Here is an 18,915-nt window from a genome sequence, read left to right as displayed (position 1 = left end):
GTACAGGTTAAGGGTGTTACACCACTACGCCCTAGTCATCGAGGTAAGTTCGTATGAATGTTTTTCATGTTTATGTTATTCAAATTGAATATTATTATGCAATTTACAATGTAAATGGATCGAATTGTAATTTTATCAATGCTATGATGAATTGACGGATATCAAGTCTCGGTTGAACCTTAGGAATTCATAGGATACAAATGATATGTCATTAGGGATTTCATGTTTTGAGTGCTGGTCTTGAATGTCCTACTGATGGTTGTGGTCTTGCATTTGTTGCAGATACTCGACAACTTGTGTGAGCAACATCGTGTAGCTACATTTCGACCCATAGCTCGTGTGAGCAGGCTCATTTTATAGCTCATGTGAGCAATGATGTAAAGGAAAGGTTATATGTAAAGGCACACTTCATGTGAGAAACAGGCAAGAAAAGGGAACTAATTGGTAATATGCAAATGGATTGATTCATGGCTTATGAAAAGGAATTTATGAATTAAATGAGGCATTTACCTAAGGAATTCATATACTTTATGAAAGATTTAATTTGTATTATGAGCAAGTACACTAACTTGTGATATGGTGATGTTGTATAGGCTTTTATTAAGCATATGGCATTGATGATGATTTATGTTTAAACTTTGAATTACTATAATGACATGGTAAGTTTATTTTTAGTTTATACGAGCTGACTAAACTTGTTTACGTAGTTTCTTTCTTTGTTTTATAGATCATCAAAAGCTCGATTTTGTTGGAAGCTTGTCGGATATCTATCACACTATCTAGAAGTCTTTTTTAGTAGTTTTTGAGCATTTTGGCCTATGGTTTATAATGGCATGTATAGGATGGTTTATAATGGTGTTTTTAGTGAATATGTAAATGATAACTTGTATGTTTGTACTTTGATGTTCGTGATAGGATAATGGACTTATAATGCTTTTTTAGGTAAGCCATTTTGGTCACTTATAAGTGCATATATATAAGGTTCTTTTGGTAAGTTTGTAATGGCTTGATAATGGTTGTTATGGTATGTTTTGTATGTTTTGGAAATGGCTAAGTAAGGAATCTTTAAATACCTAAATGACCTAGAATTATATGCATAGAATTAGGCATATGGACATGTTTGGATGATGATGTCTTGGTATATTGTGGTGCCCTGGAATGGCATATTGGTTTGTTGAATTAGAGTTTTGAAAAGACATTTTGAATTTTGTTTTGGTGATGTTTAAGTCTCTTTATAATGTGTTTAAATGGGTTGAATGATTGTGCATGAAATGGTCTTGGAAATGGCTTGATTTTAGGTAAATTTGGGTCCACACGGCCTAAAACACGAGCGTGTGACTCAGTCGTGTGAGACACACAGCCTGGAGACACGGTCGTGTGTCATCTGATGGTTTATTTAGGTTACAAGTCCGTGACTTACACGGCCTAACGCACGGACTGGCGCATGGGCGTGTGAGGCAACTCAGAGAGTTACACGACCTGGCACACGGGCGTGTGACATGGCCGTGTGCCCTACTTAGAGAGTTACACGGGCTTGGACACGATTGTGTGTCCCTAGTTCAAAGGTTACACAGCCTGAGACACAGGCATGTGTCTCAGCCGTGTGAGGTACACGACTGTGTGACCCTTGTTCCTAAATTTTTGTGATTTTTCCTAGACTTTCCAAATTGTTTCAAATTGGTCCTGAATTGCTTCTAAGTTATTTTTAAGGCCTCGAGGACTCGATTTAGGGACAGTATGTATGCTGGTGATTGGTTTATAATGTGGTTAAGTTATTGAATGATTTAAAGTTTAAAGGTTTTTGATTATTCGGTAATATTGTGTAACCCTATTCTGGCGACGGTTAGGGGTGTTACAGTAACTGACAGACTTCCCCTTGTCGCGACATTAGGAATCCAACGTCGTAACGTGACTGTCCATTTTCAAAATGTTCAAATGGTACAAATTCAATCACCTAAAACCCAAATATCAATACCTTATTTCAATCAAATAAACATCATACATGTTTTCAAAGTCTCATATAATACCATTTCAACCACATTTCGATCCAGGTCACCTAATTGGCAATTCAACATATGCTCAATTGCTAAATTCCAACCATTTTAACTACTAAACCAAATTCATACATACTAACCAACCATATATGTAATTCAAGTTAACATAACTATTCAAAATTTTGATTTAACAGTTTATAAAACAAAACCGACTCAAAACCTACTATTTATCAAAACATTAGGAGCTATACAAACATTGTTAAGTTGAGGACCACAAATTAGATGTTGATGCATTTCTCGAAACTTTGAGACCCACCTATACCTGCGCACAGAATAAACAAATTGTACGTTAAGTAATAAAGCTCAGTGGTATTTTCATGATTCAAGTCTATAATATGAAAGCATTAACATAATAAAGATACAATCAACATATGATCAAATTACAACCATTTGGATTTCCATTCATGTATCGAATACCAAATATTATGCATGACCTCATTTTTACAACCATATGCATATTTCATATGTATAAATACGTGATATACCGAGTTCATCACGTTTCATAGCCTTATTATACTCTTGTCATCCTAGGTTGCTCGACAATGATGACATTTAGAATTTGAATGTTCTATCATCTCGGGTAGCTTAGCAACGATGACTTTTACTATTTTAGTATTTCGATTTTCTACCATCCTAGATGACCGAAAAATGATGGCTTTCATTGTTTACACATTTTACCATCTTGGGTTGCTTGACAATGACGGTTTCCACTATATGTATATTCCACCATCCCGGTTGGCTCGAAAATGATGATTTTCTTCCTAAGGCATGCCAACTAAGACTCTACTCGGGATCATTAATAGGGTAACCATTGAATCAATACACATCACAATTTATATCAATCTCGTATATGCTACATTCAATCCAATCCAATTCTCAACATTTGAGACCATCATATATATAAACCAATATCATAGCTCCATACCATTTCCATCAGCCATTCCTATCAGATATCACATGTCATTTAGCAGTTTGTATCATACTTGTTTCTACTATGCTCAAACCAATTCAAAATCTTGGCATTCAATACCGTCACACAATTCAATTCAAGACAAGTAATAGTATTTCCTTATAGTTAATATGCAACAAACATGTATATGTATGTATATAAATGGAATGATCTTGAATCATAAAAGTACAAATCTAATCCTCTCATCACCCGTCGATGACTTTCACTTTTCTTTTCCCCCTCGATGACCTGACATCGTCTTTAGCTTGGATAATCTAATGGTCGAATGTATTGAAAAAAAGCTTAAGTTATCTTTCTTTTTCCTTTAATGGCTATGGTGGAAGAAGATGAGAATATCATCTTTCTTTCTACTATGGTATTATCTATACATGGTTTAATGTTTAATTAAACTTGATTAAACAAATTAGTTATGGTTAATTATTTAATTAATCTTATATTTCTTTAATTGAAATTTTACTTAATAAATGACCATCATAACAATTCTCCACTAACTTTAAAAGAATAATGGTTTAATAACCATTTTGTTCCTTTGGATAATTGCTATCTTAAGTCCCCAAGCTTTTTCTTATTTAAAACTTAATAGCGATTGAATTTTTATAATTTAGTCCTTAAGCTTTAATTAACATCTTTTTGGCTAAATTACTTAGCCGACCCTTATTATAATTTCATATTAACCCCATAAATATTTTTATTTTATATTTAAAGGCTTGATTTATGAAAATGGGGTTTCAAAATTGTATTTTATGGCACCATTGAAAATCGAGTCATTACAGTGTTACTCTCAAAAGGTATAGGTTGGCGTGTTAGTAATGGAGTAAACATATGAACCTTTCATGATCTTTGGCTTATGGATGATAGTGATTTCTATATTGTGTCCTCCTCGCTACCAGGTATGAAAGATCTATGGGTAAAGGACTTGCTGTTACGTGACAGGGCAGCTTAGGATAAAGCTTTTCTTGGGGGTGTTCTCGTGCCTTTGGATGTAGCTTGCGTCATGAATATTCTTATTAGCTATTGTTGGATAAGGTGCCATGAGTGTAGTATATTCTTCTGTAAACTTGTAATTTTTCTGAGCAAATTGGGTAATAAAACAAATTCATTGATTACATTAATATACTTCCTATGATTGTCCTCACATGGTTTTTGTACGTAAAGAAAAATGTAAGCAAATGTTACTCATTATTTGTCTAATGTTTAAACTAATACTAAGTAGTATTACGTGGTTGGATTGTAATACAGAAAGACAATTTATATTAGTAGACGAACCTAAACATGTCCTCAATTTAAATCAGAAATGATCAAATCGATTGAAAGACTAATATGTCATCTAACAAGTCCAATTTGGGAGGTTCTTTGTCTTGGGCATCGGAACGAATGACTCCCAGAAGATAGAGACATAAATGTGACTGTTTGGACCGATAGTACATCGAACTGGACCCAAGAAGATTAGATCTTGAATCCGTTTATGGATTTATTCACTTGTGACATTCATAGTGTGACATACCTAAATCCTGAGTGGATTACGAACTATGTATGTGTGACTCTTACATTTTGATGTAAGCAAAAGCCTAAGTTAGAATAGACAAGGAACTGAAAACTAATGCATTGGGTGCACGACTTCTGCAGTATGTAGTGTCATTCACAACAGTGGAATTCATAGCTCAAGACATGGGTAAATAATATCCTCTCATTGGCATTACATGGTTGATGAGAAGTAAATGTGGCCACAAGTCGTTTGTTTTTGTGATGAATGACTTGATTACTATTTGATAGTAGTTGACTTTTCATTAAGGAAGATGTAATAGTTACCATGAGATAAAATAAGATCATATTAGGAGAACGAATATTATCTCGAAGAGATTAAGGATATCCTATTAGGGTAACACACTTATGACAAGGTCTATAGACGAATACTAATTGAGTTGCTTTCATAATGGTATGTCGTTGGGGAGAGCTCGGTCATGATACTATAGTGGAATGGCTTCGTGACTAAACGAGTTTATAATTAATAAGTGAAAAGCTAGAACTTAATTATAAATAATTTGAGCTCTAATTGCATATGTCCAATCGACCCCTCCGCTAGCTCATTGAATCATAAATGAATTGCATGTTGAATCAAAAGAACAAAAATGAATAGAAATGGTAAAATGGAGAAATAAGGAACCTTTGGAAATGAATATGGTTTTTTCCAAAATGAAAATAAAAATAGAGAAATGGAATCATTTAGAAATGAATGTGATTTTCTCCAAAATGAAAATGACTTGAAAAATGAATTTATGTTTTTCATATTAAATGAAGTTAAAAAATGGAAATAAACCATTTGGTTATAGTGAACCGTTGAAAGCAAGCACATAACTAGATTCTTTTACAGTAAAGTCATTATGATTTTAACAAAATTAGAATTGAGTTGAGAAAATTATTTAATTGGAAATATATTGAATTTTATTTTTTGGGAAATAGAAAAAAATTGGGTTGGATCAACTTATAAAGTATTGGTTAAAAGCCTAAGAAGTACTTGTAATTGGACCCGATATGGAAGAGGCCCAAAAGCCCTTTATGTTATAAGGTAGGACGAAAAACCCTAGTATTATTAACTAGGGTTGTTGCCCCCTACATCCTAATTAGAATAGGAGTTTGTTTTTCTAGTTGAAATAAACTTCTACAATTCAACAAGGGTTCTACCTTCTCTCCCTATGAACAGATGGCATCAATAAGGCTATAACTTTAAGAAAATGTTACTTTGCCAAAAAATAAAGAGAATTTATTCTCAACTATTAAGTCTATTTATTCAATTTGTTCGTGATCACACTCAAAGCAATTCATGATATGAGAATAATGGAGAAGATCGTTTGGTTAAAAGCCGAAAATGACAAGGATCTGTCTATCCAAAAACATAGGTACAATTTTTCTCTAGGGTTTATTTCTATAAATATTACAAGCCGAAAACGACAAGAATCCGTCTATCCGAAAATTTGATTTTTCGTTGTATAAGAAAATCATTTTCAAACAAGATTTTTTCCAATAGCTATTAGTGGCCTAACGATAAACTTGTATGCATATCACCGAGCATGGCAGGTACACTGCTAAATTTGGAACAGATTCTTATTGTTAGAAATTGGTCCTGTGTTTGGAGCACTCATATTCTTTTAAAGGTGAAGGACTTTGCATGAGCTGCTCGAGGAATTTCCTCCCATGTAAGGCTTGTTTCCTAGAGAAGGGTTGTATTATCAATCCATTGTGTATATCTTGTGGTGGGGTCAAGATAGTGAATTGTATGTTTCTTAAGTGCCACCGAGTTGCTAAAGTGTGGCACTATACTAATATTTAAATTTGGCATGCCTTTATTATTGCCCTTGTTGAGTACTTTTTAACACCTCGGGGAGCCTCTAATGGAGAGGGCACTAATGCTAGAAAAAATTCGATTCGAAAATGGTTTCCTTGCATAGCAAAAAAATAAAATTTTGAAAATTGAGTAAGTTTGTGATATTTATAGCAATAAATTTTTTTCCCGATTTGAGTAAGACATATCTTAGACGTTCCTGACATTTAACCGAACAACCTTCTCTGCTGTTCTCGTACCACAAACTGCTTTGACTATAAGCTCGAATAATTTCGAATCAGACAAATAACCAAAAATATTTTTTTATTCTTAGTGGGAAAGTAAATCTCTCTTATAGCAACCGATAGGATTGTTATTCCCAAAAAATTGAATTTATACTTAGAAATAAATTCTCACTATTTTCGAGCAGAATAACAATATCTCAAAGTTGTGTATAACTTCTTGTATTTTTAGCCCTACCGATACCATCTATTTATTGGGAGAGGAAGTGATACTCTAGTTAAATTAGTAGAATGCATTCTGTGTCTATTTAATAGAAAAAACCAGTCCCCTTGTTAAACTAGGAGAGAGTGGTGGCTATTAGGGTGTGCCTCTCCTCATATGCATTATGATGGGGATTCGAGCCTCTCTTGAATTGGGTCCAATTATATGTGTTTCTTGGACTTTTAGTTCATCACTTTATAATTTAATTCAACCCAGTACATGTTTTTTTATTTCTCAAAATAAAAATGATTTGTTAATTTAATTTAAATCAATTAATTATTCCAAATAAATAATTTTCTTAACCCAATTCTAATTACGTCAAAATCATGACAACTTTACCGTAAAAGAATATATGAAAAGATATATTTAATTTCTACATCCAACAGATTCACAATGACCAATTAATTTAATTTCATTTTCAAACTTTAATTAATTAAATAATAATTCAAAAAACTTAAATTAATTCTTAGGTCATTTCCATACTAAGTGAGAAACCACATTCATTTCTGAATGTAAGTCATTTCTCTAACTTTATCATTTCTATCCATTTCTTTTCACTTGATTCAATATGCAATTCATTTCTAGTTTCAACGAGCTAGTGGAAGGACCAATCGGGCATATGTAATTAGGGCTCAAAGGATTTATAATTAAGTCCAGCTTTTCACCTATTAATTATAGATTCATTTAGTCTCGAAGTCATTCCACTATAGTATCGTGACTGAGCTCTCCCTAATAACATACCATTACAAAAACTACTTGATCAGTGTTCATCCAATGACCTTGTCATAAGTGTGTTACCCTTATAGGATAACTTTAATCTCTTTAGGATTAATCCATTCTCCCAATATAATCCTATTTTATCTCATAGTAATCATTACGTCGCCCTTAATGAAAAGTCAATCACTATCATATAGTAATTAAATCATTCATCATAAAGACAAACGACTCGTGGCCATGTTTACATTTCATCTATCAGGTAATGCTAATGAGAGGATATCATTTACCCATGCCTTGGGCTATAAATTCCACTATTATGAATGATGCTACATACTACAAAAGTCATATACTCAATGCTCCAGCTTTTAGTTCTTTATCAATTTGAACTCAAGCTTTTACTTACATCAAAGTATACGAGTCACACATCCATAGTCCATCATCCACTTAGGATTAAGGTATGCCGCACTATGAAAGTCACAAGTGAATAAATCCATAAACAGATTTAGGATCTATTCTACTTGGGTTTTATACGATGTACTATCAGTCTAGTCAGTCACATCTATATCTCTATCTTCTGGGAGTCATTTGCTCCTATCCCCAAGACAAAACATCTCCCAAATTTGACTTGATATACGACATATTTGTCTTTCAATTGGTTTGCTTATTTCCCATTAGACTAAGAACATGTTTAGGTTCATCTAATAATATAAGTTGTTTTTCCGTATTACAATCTGACCACGTAATATCGTTTACTATTAATTAAACATTAGATAACAAGTGAGCTAATATTTGCTTCCATTTTGCTTAGTATGCAAAAAGCATTAAAGGCAATATACAAATGGTATTAATGTAATTCATGAATAATTTTATTAAACCAATTTTTTAAAAAAAATTACAAGTATACAGATGAATATACTACACTTAAGGCACTAGATCCAACAACTCACGTTGTTATCTAGCATGTGGTTCTTCTAAGAATAGTTTTGTTGGAAAAATGAATAGTCTATTACTATTCCATGGGTTGTGGCCTTTGTTGATCAATATTTGGAAGAATGGAGAGCAGCTCAATGGACAATTGAATGTGTCGTATCTGGTCCGCCAGCTTGAGCTGCTGTTATGTAGTGTTGGTTGAGACCAGCTGTTGGCTGGTTGAAATTAATACGTACATGACATGTTTTCATGAGATTGGGAATGTGGGTTTGGCAGTGTTGTTGCGTGAGCGGAATGGGGTGTTTATGCATGGGATGCACTATTGGGTTAAGTATCTAGTTGAGCCCCGCGTTGCAAAAGTTTTGTCCATCAAAGAAGCGTTATTATGGCTCAAGGATATGTAGCAAGACTATATTTTTCTAGAGTCAGATTGCTTGGATGTTATTATCTTTCGAAGTTTGGTTTGATTTTACAGGATTGTTAATAGGGGCGAAGCCAGAACAAATTGTTAGGGGGGCCGAATAAAATTTTAATTTTTTATAGTTTATATCTTTATAATTTGTAAAGGATTAAATTGAGTTTTTATAATTTTAAGGGGGCCAAAGTGTAATTTTACCTTTACTAATTTACAATTTTTAAAAAATTTTAAGGGCCAAAAGAACAAATTTACATTTTAGAGGGGTGCTAGAGCCCATGCCAACCCCTGGATTCGCCCCTGATTGTTAAATGTTGAAATCTCTATTTCAACATGTGACCTTCCAATGCAAATAAAGCGACTCATAGTCTCGTTAGGGTGGTCTTATCATCAGTAGCCCGTTTTTCTTTTAATCATATATTGAATTGTATTTTAAATATTTTGTCTTTTGATGCTACTTTAATAATTGAAGAAGAGAGACATAGAACCTAATGTACGGGGTAAGCCTATCGGTTTGGGTTTTAGTTTTCCCTTTCTTGCTTTAGGTTGTTTCTATGTTTTACAATTTAATGAAAGTTGGCTTATCTAAAAAAATAAATAAAAGTACATGTGTAATTTAATATTTAAATATTCGATTAATATTTTTATATAATGCCAGCATTTACTACTCGGCTATGCCCGGGGTTTAAAAAAAAACATTACTTTTAATTATTATTTAAAAAATAAAATTACGTTAAATTATAGAAAATATGAAATAAATGATATAGAATATATATATATATAAGAGAAAAGGAAAACACATGTAACATTTTGTTTTTGATATGAGGATTGGATATATTCTTGAAGACGACAAGAGAGCAGCTTTGGTGTAAAAACATATGGATTCTTTTGACAACATTTTTCTTTATTTATTAAATCATTTTGGTATTTAATTGCATCACATGCCATTTGACTACTCTTGTAAACACCGCAATCTTTTTCACAATCTAAATTATGTTTTGATTACAAATTTCACTGTGTTTCGTTACATTAAAACAATTTTATTTATATTTAAAAATCAAATAAATCATTGAATTTAATTAATACTTCTAAATTTTGTATTTTCATATGTAAGTACTTGAGATTTATTTGTTTTTTTTTTATATAATCTTTATAATATTATAATTTCATCCATTAATCAAGTTCCGGTTCAATTATAATATTACTATAAGTCAACTCTTTTTACAAAATAAAAAAATATTATTTTGATGGTACAATTTTCATAAATCTAAATAAATACATGTACATTATTAGAATTATGAGATTTGAACTCAAAACATCTTCAGTTATATTATCTCAACTTTACTATTACAACCAAACCTATTTCTATGTTAAATAAAATAAGAGAAAAAAATACTTTAGTATGGTAAACTTGAATTGGCAATTTACTTATTTAGGTCTTTAAAATTATTATTTTGCAAAGTTTTACTATTTTTAACTTTTTTTTATATATTCTTTAGAATTTTTTATAAATATTTTGAATTTTTAAAAATTATTTTATTTTTTTTATAATTTTTGTTTAGAGAAATCAATTTGCTCATCTCAAAATTGACAAGGACAAAAGGGGTATTTACACCAATCTATTATTTGAGTCATTCGAATTGTAAAATTCAACTCAAGTTCAACTCAAAAAATCAAATTACTTATTCCAGTTGACTAAAAAACCAAATAATTCGATTAAGTTAACTCAAAATTTAAAAAAAATTATTTTTTTCAAGTCAAATCGAGTTTTACTCACCTCCTACTAAGGAGGTCCATATTGAGGGTAAAAAAAGCAGTTTACCATTTGTTATAAAAAAAAGTCAAGGTATCAAGATGGGAAAAGGGTTATAATTTAGGTACCAATTTGTAAGTTAAGCATTTTTATTTGTTCACATAATGACTTTTTTGGCCTCCAACTTTACAAGCAAACTTATTTTAGCCCTCCATTTGATCTTTCTGCCCTATTAGCCTTTGAACTTGAATTATTTGTTAAATCACCCAAAATAGATAAAAAAGTTAATGTTAGTTAATTTTGTTGACATGGCATACACATGGCAATTTAACAAATTATTATATTTTAAAAATTAAATGATATTTTTATAATTTTTATACCTTTTTAAATAAATTTAATAAAATTTATTTTTAAAATAATTTTTTGAATTTTTAAACTTTTAAAGAATTAATTAATTGCTGATGTAGCATCCACATATATGTCATGTCAGCAAAGAAAAAAATATTAAATTTTTTATTCATTTCGGGGTGATTTGACAAACAATACAGGTTTAAAGGCTAAAAAGACGAAAAATTAAATAGAGAGCTAAAATAATTTTTTTTGTAAAGTTTGAAGGTCTAATAAGTCATTATGCCTATTTTTTTTTCATATGATATGCCATAATCTAGTATATTATAAATAGAGTTACTTGCACTAGACATCCCCAAACTATGATCCTCATTTTAAATTGGTCTCTATACTTCAAAATATTCTAATTATGTTCCTAAACTATCGATGTTATATTAATCAAGTCCTTTCGTTAATAAATCTGTTAACTTAACCATTAAATATTGTGTAGCTAAATTTAAAATGAAAATTTTAAAGAAAAATAGAACATTGTCACATACATTAATTTTAAAAGTAAAAACTAAAAATAATGTAAAATTGAAAAAAATAAAGAAAAAATAAACGATAAAACTTTTATAAAAGCTTTGAAATCCTCAAAACTAATATTTTTAAAACATCTATTTTTACAATATTAAATTTTTCTTAATTTTAAAATATATCACATAATATTTAATATTTAATGTGTGATTTAACAATTAAATTAACAATTTTAATATAGAAATACCTAATTAATACATCAAATGATTGTCTTATTTTCATTAAATATAAAAAAATTAACTTTTTAATATTGTGATTTTCAGCCCTCTATTTTTCTGAAAACTGACAAGTTATTATTATTATTATTTTTTAAAGGGAACCCTCTCTACTTTTATTTGTCAACATTTAATATGTATACTTAAATATGGTTAAAGCTTGTATTTGAACTGACCTGAAAATTAACAGTCCAACTATTTACACATTTAAAATCACCAATAAATTAATTAAATTTTTAAATTTTTATACCAACTATTATTAGATTAAAATAAAAATTAATCCCACGACAAAAGCAACCCAAGGCAAAGGCCAACCGAGAAAAGAGGACTGACGTGGAAAGAACACTCATTGGGAGTGGGCCCCAGTCATGATGTAATCATTGGAACTAAATTACAGTCTTTATCATCATCGATCACTTTCGTGACACGTAGAAGCTCTTTTGCACTTTCCTTCAGGCATGGAGATTGGTGGGCCTTACTATGCGGAGCCCACCAACCATTTTGGGTCCATCAACATGGAGCAAATCAAAGTGGGCTACGTGGATTATCAGCCTGGTGATTAAGAAAAAACTTGGTCCCACTCCCACCATCACAAGTTGGGTATTCCCGCGAAAAGAGCTCCACCGTTGATGGTGGTCGGTAAAAATGATGTTTGCCTGCCCAATCCCATATAATTTATTATTATAAAATTACATTTAATCAAATACTTGTACTTTATGTCCTTTGTTGAAACCGCGTATCCTTAATTAGGGTACCAACTCATTTATAAAATTATAAAAATATCTCCTTTTTTAATTGTAATTAATATTTTTATAATGACACTTCGATCTTTTATATTTTTTTATCATCTTTAAATAAAAGAATAAAAACTTTAAAATCAAAGTGTTAAACACGTGTTCAATAGTATTAAAATACAAGTTTACTACCACTCTATTCATAATAGTATTAAAATACAAGTTTACTACCACTCTATTCATACTCATTATTAAATAAATTTTAAAAATAAATATTTTTAACATAAAATATTTTCTTTCGCTTACATCGTGTTGTGACGAAATCTAGTATTTATAATTTGTCTGTTATATCTATATTATATTAAATAGCTTATTGAGAGTTAAGGGTCAATCAAACACTAATTCAATTATGAAATTATGAAATTACCTTCTCATATACAAATTAAGTTATATTTTTTATGAAGGTGTTTTGTCTTTTTATTTATATAATAAATCAATAAAAATTTAATCATAATGAAATTTGAACCCAAAACACCATGCATAATAAACATTTAACTTTACCATTGTAACTAAAATATCAATTGGCTTTTATATAAATTTTTAGTAATTATATTTATTACATAATTTTTTTATCCATATTGCGAGTCTGCCTTAATCTAGTATTACATTTAAGTTGTTTTTTAATTAAGTTGGTATCACGAGTGAATAGGATGTCAACTCATTTGGGAAATGACTAAAAACTCATTCCTTTTACAAAGTAAGAACTATTACTTATGAGGGTATTTTGTTCTCAATAAAAAAAATTATAAATATATTTTTATGTAAAATTTTCACTTACATTGAATGTAATAGAGTCAATATTTACATTGTTTTGCTAAACCATGGGCATTTGTCATGGGGCTAGAACTTTAGTCTAGCAAACTGTGCGAACTTAAGCATAAAGTTTGCTTCAAATCCGCCTAAGTCATCCTAAATCCTTGAAAAGTAAGAATCTCAAAGAATTATATAAGCCATTTGTGACACCCCAACCCGGTCGGGACAGTTCATCTCAAATTTTGAGCAACACATTAGCCACCGAGGTGACTTTTCAAAGAACAACCACAAATCACACCAACCATCCATACTCACCATACATATACAAAATATCTCAAACAAGCATTTAGTTCTAAGAGCATACTTTTCTAAAGCAAACAATAAGTCATATAATAAGCGGAATAAGGCGTACTGAAATTTTGACAAGCTTTACTAGCTGCAAAACATCTCGTTAGTTCATATAGGCAGTATCATATAATTCAAACAGTAGTTTTAGCCAAACAAGCAAGCACAAAGATTAAAAAGTCCCAAAAATTAAACAGGCCAAAAAGTCCAATTACAACCCTTTAACAAATTATTTATAGATTGTCTAAAATTATCTAACTCTCATTCTAAGTCTCTAGCCCGAGAATGTCCCACATTGCCTTTTTGGGGTTTTATAAGCTCAGCGCACATATTGTAGTAAGAAAGTTTGTTCGAAGGATCACTGAACCGCCACCCTCCTCGCTACCCCGCAAGTTGTTTATCTAGAAGGGAAAAATAAAGAGATGAGCTTGGGAAAGCTCAGTGAATACACATGCGTACAACACAAGAAAACACATCAATAATTCACGTACTAAACAATTCACTTACAGACAAATCGCATATAATAGTTTGCACATAAACTGATTCGCATACTGTAACAACCCGTTTTTAGGGTTAATCAGAACAGTGGTTTCGGAGCCACTAAATCCGATGAGTAGGTTTGTAAATATTATATTTAATATTTATGAGTTAATTGTGAGTTTAAAAAAGGTTTTTGATATTGTGATTTTTGTTTTATAAGCGATTTATTAAGTTCAAGTAGTATGACCCTAAGGTCAAGTGGGTTTAAAAAATGAGGTATCGAGACCTCATTTCTATAAACCGAGTCGTAAATATTTTTATAAATATTTACGGAGTGGCAATAAGATTATATTAAAGTTTCGTTGAAAATTTTTATTGTTTTGATAGTTAATTAAGCAAAAAGGACTAAATCGCGCAAAGCGTAAAAGTTGTGTTCTATAAGTTAAAGATATTAAATAGCTATGAAATTAAATAGTGGGAGTCCTTAAGTGGTAATTATTCCATAATTGTTGGTAGTGGAATTCCATGGCTTGGTATAATGGAAATTATTAATGTATATTAAGGTTAAATATGGTATTTGGTAATTATAATAAAATAAAATAAAACAAAAGCCAAATTACATGCTATCATCTTCATCAATAGCCGAATGTGAGAAAGAAAATAATGTTCTCAAAGCTTTGAAGGTTCGGCCATGGTTGTTCATGCATGTAAGTCCATGTCGTCTCGGTTTTTAATAATTTTTGAGATCGTTGCTTCGTAATCTAGCTGGCCCGTACCTCTAATTTTAAAATTGTTAAAGTATTTGGATGATGCCATTATTGAATGTTTGAGTATCTTGTTGTTTGATGATGAGTAATAAATCTTTGATGTTTGATTTTCATGTTTGATTAAGTGATTTTTGATAAAAATGTGTATTAAGGACTAAATTTAGAAATTTGTAAATTGAGGGGTCAAAACGTGAAATAAATAAAAGAAATGGGTTGCTAGAGACCTAAGGTAAATTCAGCCTAACATGGGTTTGATGAAATTTTGAGTACTTTGTGTTATTTTGAAATAGGGATTAAATTGTAAAAAATGTGAAATGTTAGGGGATAAAATGCAAAATGCCCAAATTATGTGTCTTTAGATAAAATTTAATGAAATTTTGAATAAGTGAGTTAATTTTGATATTAATTAGATTGGCAAAAGTAGAATTCAGATTTGGATCGGGGGGAAAATCAAAATGGTCGATTAGTCATCTCGTTCCGATTATCGTCTTCCGAGGTAAGTCCTTAAGTAATTATATTTGATTTGCTGCGCGCTTAAGATTATATAATATGATAAGTAATTATTTGACGTTTACAAGTTCGAATTGCAATAAGTATATTGAATTTCGGCTATAAAGCCGAATATGAAATGGATGATTTATGTATATAATGTGGCCGAATGACTATTAAGTGATGATGTGAAAGTGTGTAATATGTGTATACAATTTTATTGTACTTGTTTGTATAAAGTCGAATGTGAATTGAATGGTATATATGTGGTGACAGAATAGCTATTATGAAACAAAGTCAAAGAATGGGATATTTGTATAATAGATGAATTGTGACTATTGTTCCTACTTGATCGAGGTTGTGTGTGAAATAATTTGTGAATATGGCATATAGTCGAATGGTTATTAAAAGTGAAACTAGGATAATGAAAAGATTATGTGTTCCTTGTGTATGATTATTGAATTGAAAGTTAAAAGGTAGGTGTACATTTTGTGCTTATATTCGAATGAAGCAATTAAATTGCTAATGTGAAATGTTATGTGAAATGTGTTAACATGTGAATAAATATGCAAGACACTGAAAATGTATCTGGGCTAAAGTCCCGCAGGCTTCGTGCTAGAAATGTATCCGGGCTAAAGTCCCGCAGGCTTCGTGCTGGAAATATATCCGGGCCAAAGTCCTGCAGGCTTCGTGCTGGAAATATATCCGGGCCAAAGTCCCGCAGGCTTTGTGCTGGAAATGTATCCGGACTAAAGTCCCGCAGGCTTCGTGCTGGAAATGTATCCGGGTTAAAGTCCTGCAGGCTTTGTGCTGATAATATAATTTCGGGTTTTATACCTAGTGGGCCAAGTACCGATGAATTTGATAAAAGTATACAATTACAAGATCCTACACTAAGTTGACAAATTGAAAGTGCATTACATATTAAGTTGGCCAGGTATGTATCATGTACTCGTATGCGATTTTGATTTGAATTAAATTATAAATATATAAAGTGATGCATCTGTGAATAAGTGTTATGACTATAAATGTGATTGTGATATATTCGGTAAATATGTGAAGTTATGTGAAGTGATTCTATGTTTATATTCAAATATAAACACTTGGTCCTTGTGGAAAGGTTTGTGGAAGTATATGATTTTATTTTTAGGTGATTACGATCTTGGAAAATTAAATGTGAATATGATATTGTATTTCATTCGTTTTAATTGAACTAAAGCTGATAGTGAAGCATTTTAATGCCTATGTTATATGAGTTCGATCTAGAATGACATGATATACATGTTTAGATAATTTGAATGCAAGGAATGTGTGAAACAGCAAATTTGTAATAAATCTGCTTGGGACAGCAACTGTAGCGTGATTTTGGAAAATCACCATAAATTGTGGAAATTGAATTAGAAGCTGAATAAATTATGAAATTAAAGCTTAATGAGTCTAGTTTCTTATAAAAGAAACCATGTAAGCAAAAGAATTTTAGATAATGAGATATTTGAAGTGGAGTGAGATAGAGTCAAAATGACTTTGAAATCCCCTGTTCTGTCTTTAGAAAATCATTGTAAATTTTAAAATGATGATTATAAGATAAAATTTATATTCTTAGACTCCTTAATAAGTCTAGTTTCAAATTAAGTAAACGATAACATATTTCGAATTCTGTATAATGAGAAAATTGATTTGTAGTGAAGAGTGGTCAGAATAGTCAAATAGTGAAATAGGGGAAACTTCAATAAAAATCTAGTATTGATTGGTCAAACCAAAAATTCTGAAAATTTTATGGATGGAAGATATGTAAGTCTATTTTCAGGAAAAATTAACGGAAATTTATTTGGAGTTTCTTATCCCCAGTTATAAATAATTTAGTGACTGTTGCTCAGGAAAATAGCTTGTAGTGAATTTGTGATTTTGTTGCAAACATGGTTAAAACTAGTTAATGAGAAACTTTTCGAGTTCTTATGATCTTATTTGTGATTTCAATATTTGGTTTTAATTGAGTTCAGATTCAAGTGAGGTGAATTTGCTAAATATGCATTATGTTCATGGATACTTGGCCGAAATGGCAATTACCTAGGAATGATTTCTTGAAAATTTGAAATAATCGAGCTATAAGTAAATTAATTGTTTGCATTGCTTAAAACTTACTAAGCATTGAAGCTTACTCCGTGTTCTCTTTTCCATTCCTTATAGGTTTATCCTTTAGTTCGAGTTGGAAGAGCCGGAGATATCATCACACTATCGAGTCATTATGTGAGTTGAGAAGATGGTATATCATCATGATTTAAGGCATGTATAGGATAGACTATAGGTAGAATGATATTTTGTCTTTGTCTACATTATAGCCATGCGAAGATGGCTTGCTTATTTTGTTTAGAGAAGCCTTATAATTGAACTAATGTGTTGAAATGTTTTAGTTATAACTTGATAGTAGTTAATTTGTTATTAGATATTCGGTTATGTTTTGATAGTTAGTCATTTTGGAAATTTATAAGAGCTCTTATGAAAAATCAATGAGACAGGTTGCATTGTTGATAATTTATGTCTGGTAAATATCTTTGACCTTATAGAAGTTTTGTTCAGTCAAGTAATACCTCATAACCTTATTCCGGCAACGGATATGGGTTAGGAGTGTTACACATACAATCAGTTTGCATGTTATTAATTCACATATAATCAACCCCTTTTAGTTTAGTGATATATTGACAGTTTTTGAAAAGGAAATATAATCAAATAATATACTCATTGGATAAACGAATCTCCCAACACACACCCTAAGACTCATAGAGTCACTCAAATTGCCATATAAGTGTAGCACGAATGCTCACACTCTCCGGAAAACACACCCTTACAATCTCCGGTGAATGGAGTATTGCTCGACATTCCCTTATTTCTCCATCTAATCACCGGGCCACAAGCCCTATCACATTATATAGGAGAGCGCTCACAATCTTATGGTATGGTATGCCAACTATGTCCAATGGTTTCAAAAATTCACAATGCCAACATATCACAATAATACACATTTATAGATCACACCATTTTAGGCTCACAATTTTAACAGAGCTTGCAATACCATAACACGTCATAATATAGTTCACAAAACATTAAGCTCGCATATACAGAACATCAAGCATAAAATAACAGGGTTTGCATATGACATATGTTTGTATGCAATGTGGGTCCTCATAATATCATTGGAACACACACAGCATAGTAGATTTAAGGTCTGTACACCGTATGTATACATTTATATAAATAATACAAAACCTTTTAATGTAAAGATATATATATTGTTTATGATAAGACCTACGTATGCATTCAATGTATATAATAGTACCCTTTTTACTCATGTTTATATATCGTATAAACTAAAACCCATAAACACCTATATATTATATATAACAGTACATACAATTATATTATATAACCAAACTTTAGACGCCTATATATAATGTATATTTAACCTAACCCTATACACATACATACATT

Source organism: Gossypium hirsutum, chromosome A06 (assembly GCF_007990345.1).
Source record: "Gossypium hirsutum isolate 1008001.06 chromosome A06, Gossypium_hirsutum_v2.1, whole genome shotgun sequence".
NCBI lineage: Eukaryota > Viridiplantae > Streptophyta > Magnoliopsida > Malvales > Malvaceae > Gossypium > Gossypium hirsutum.
The sequence above is the reverse complement of the archived record's forward strand: the minus strand, read 5'-3'. Positions refer to the sequence as shown.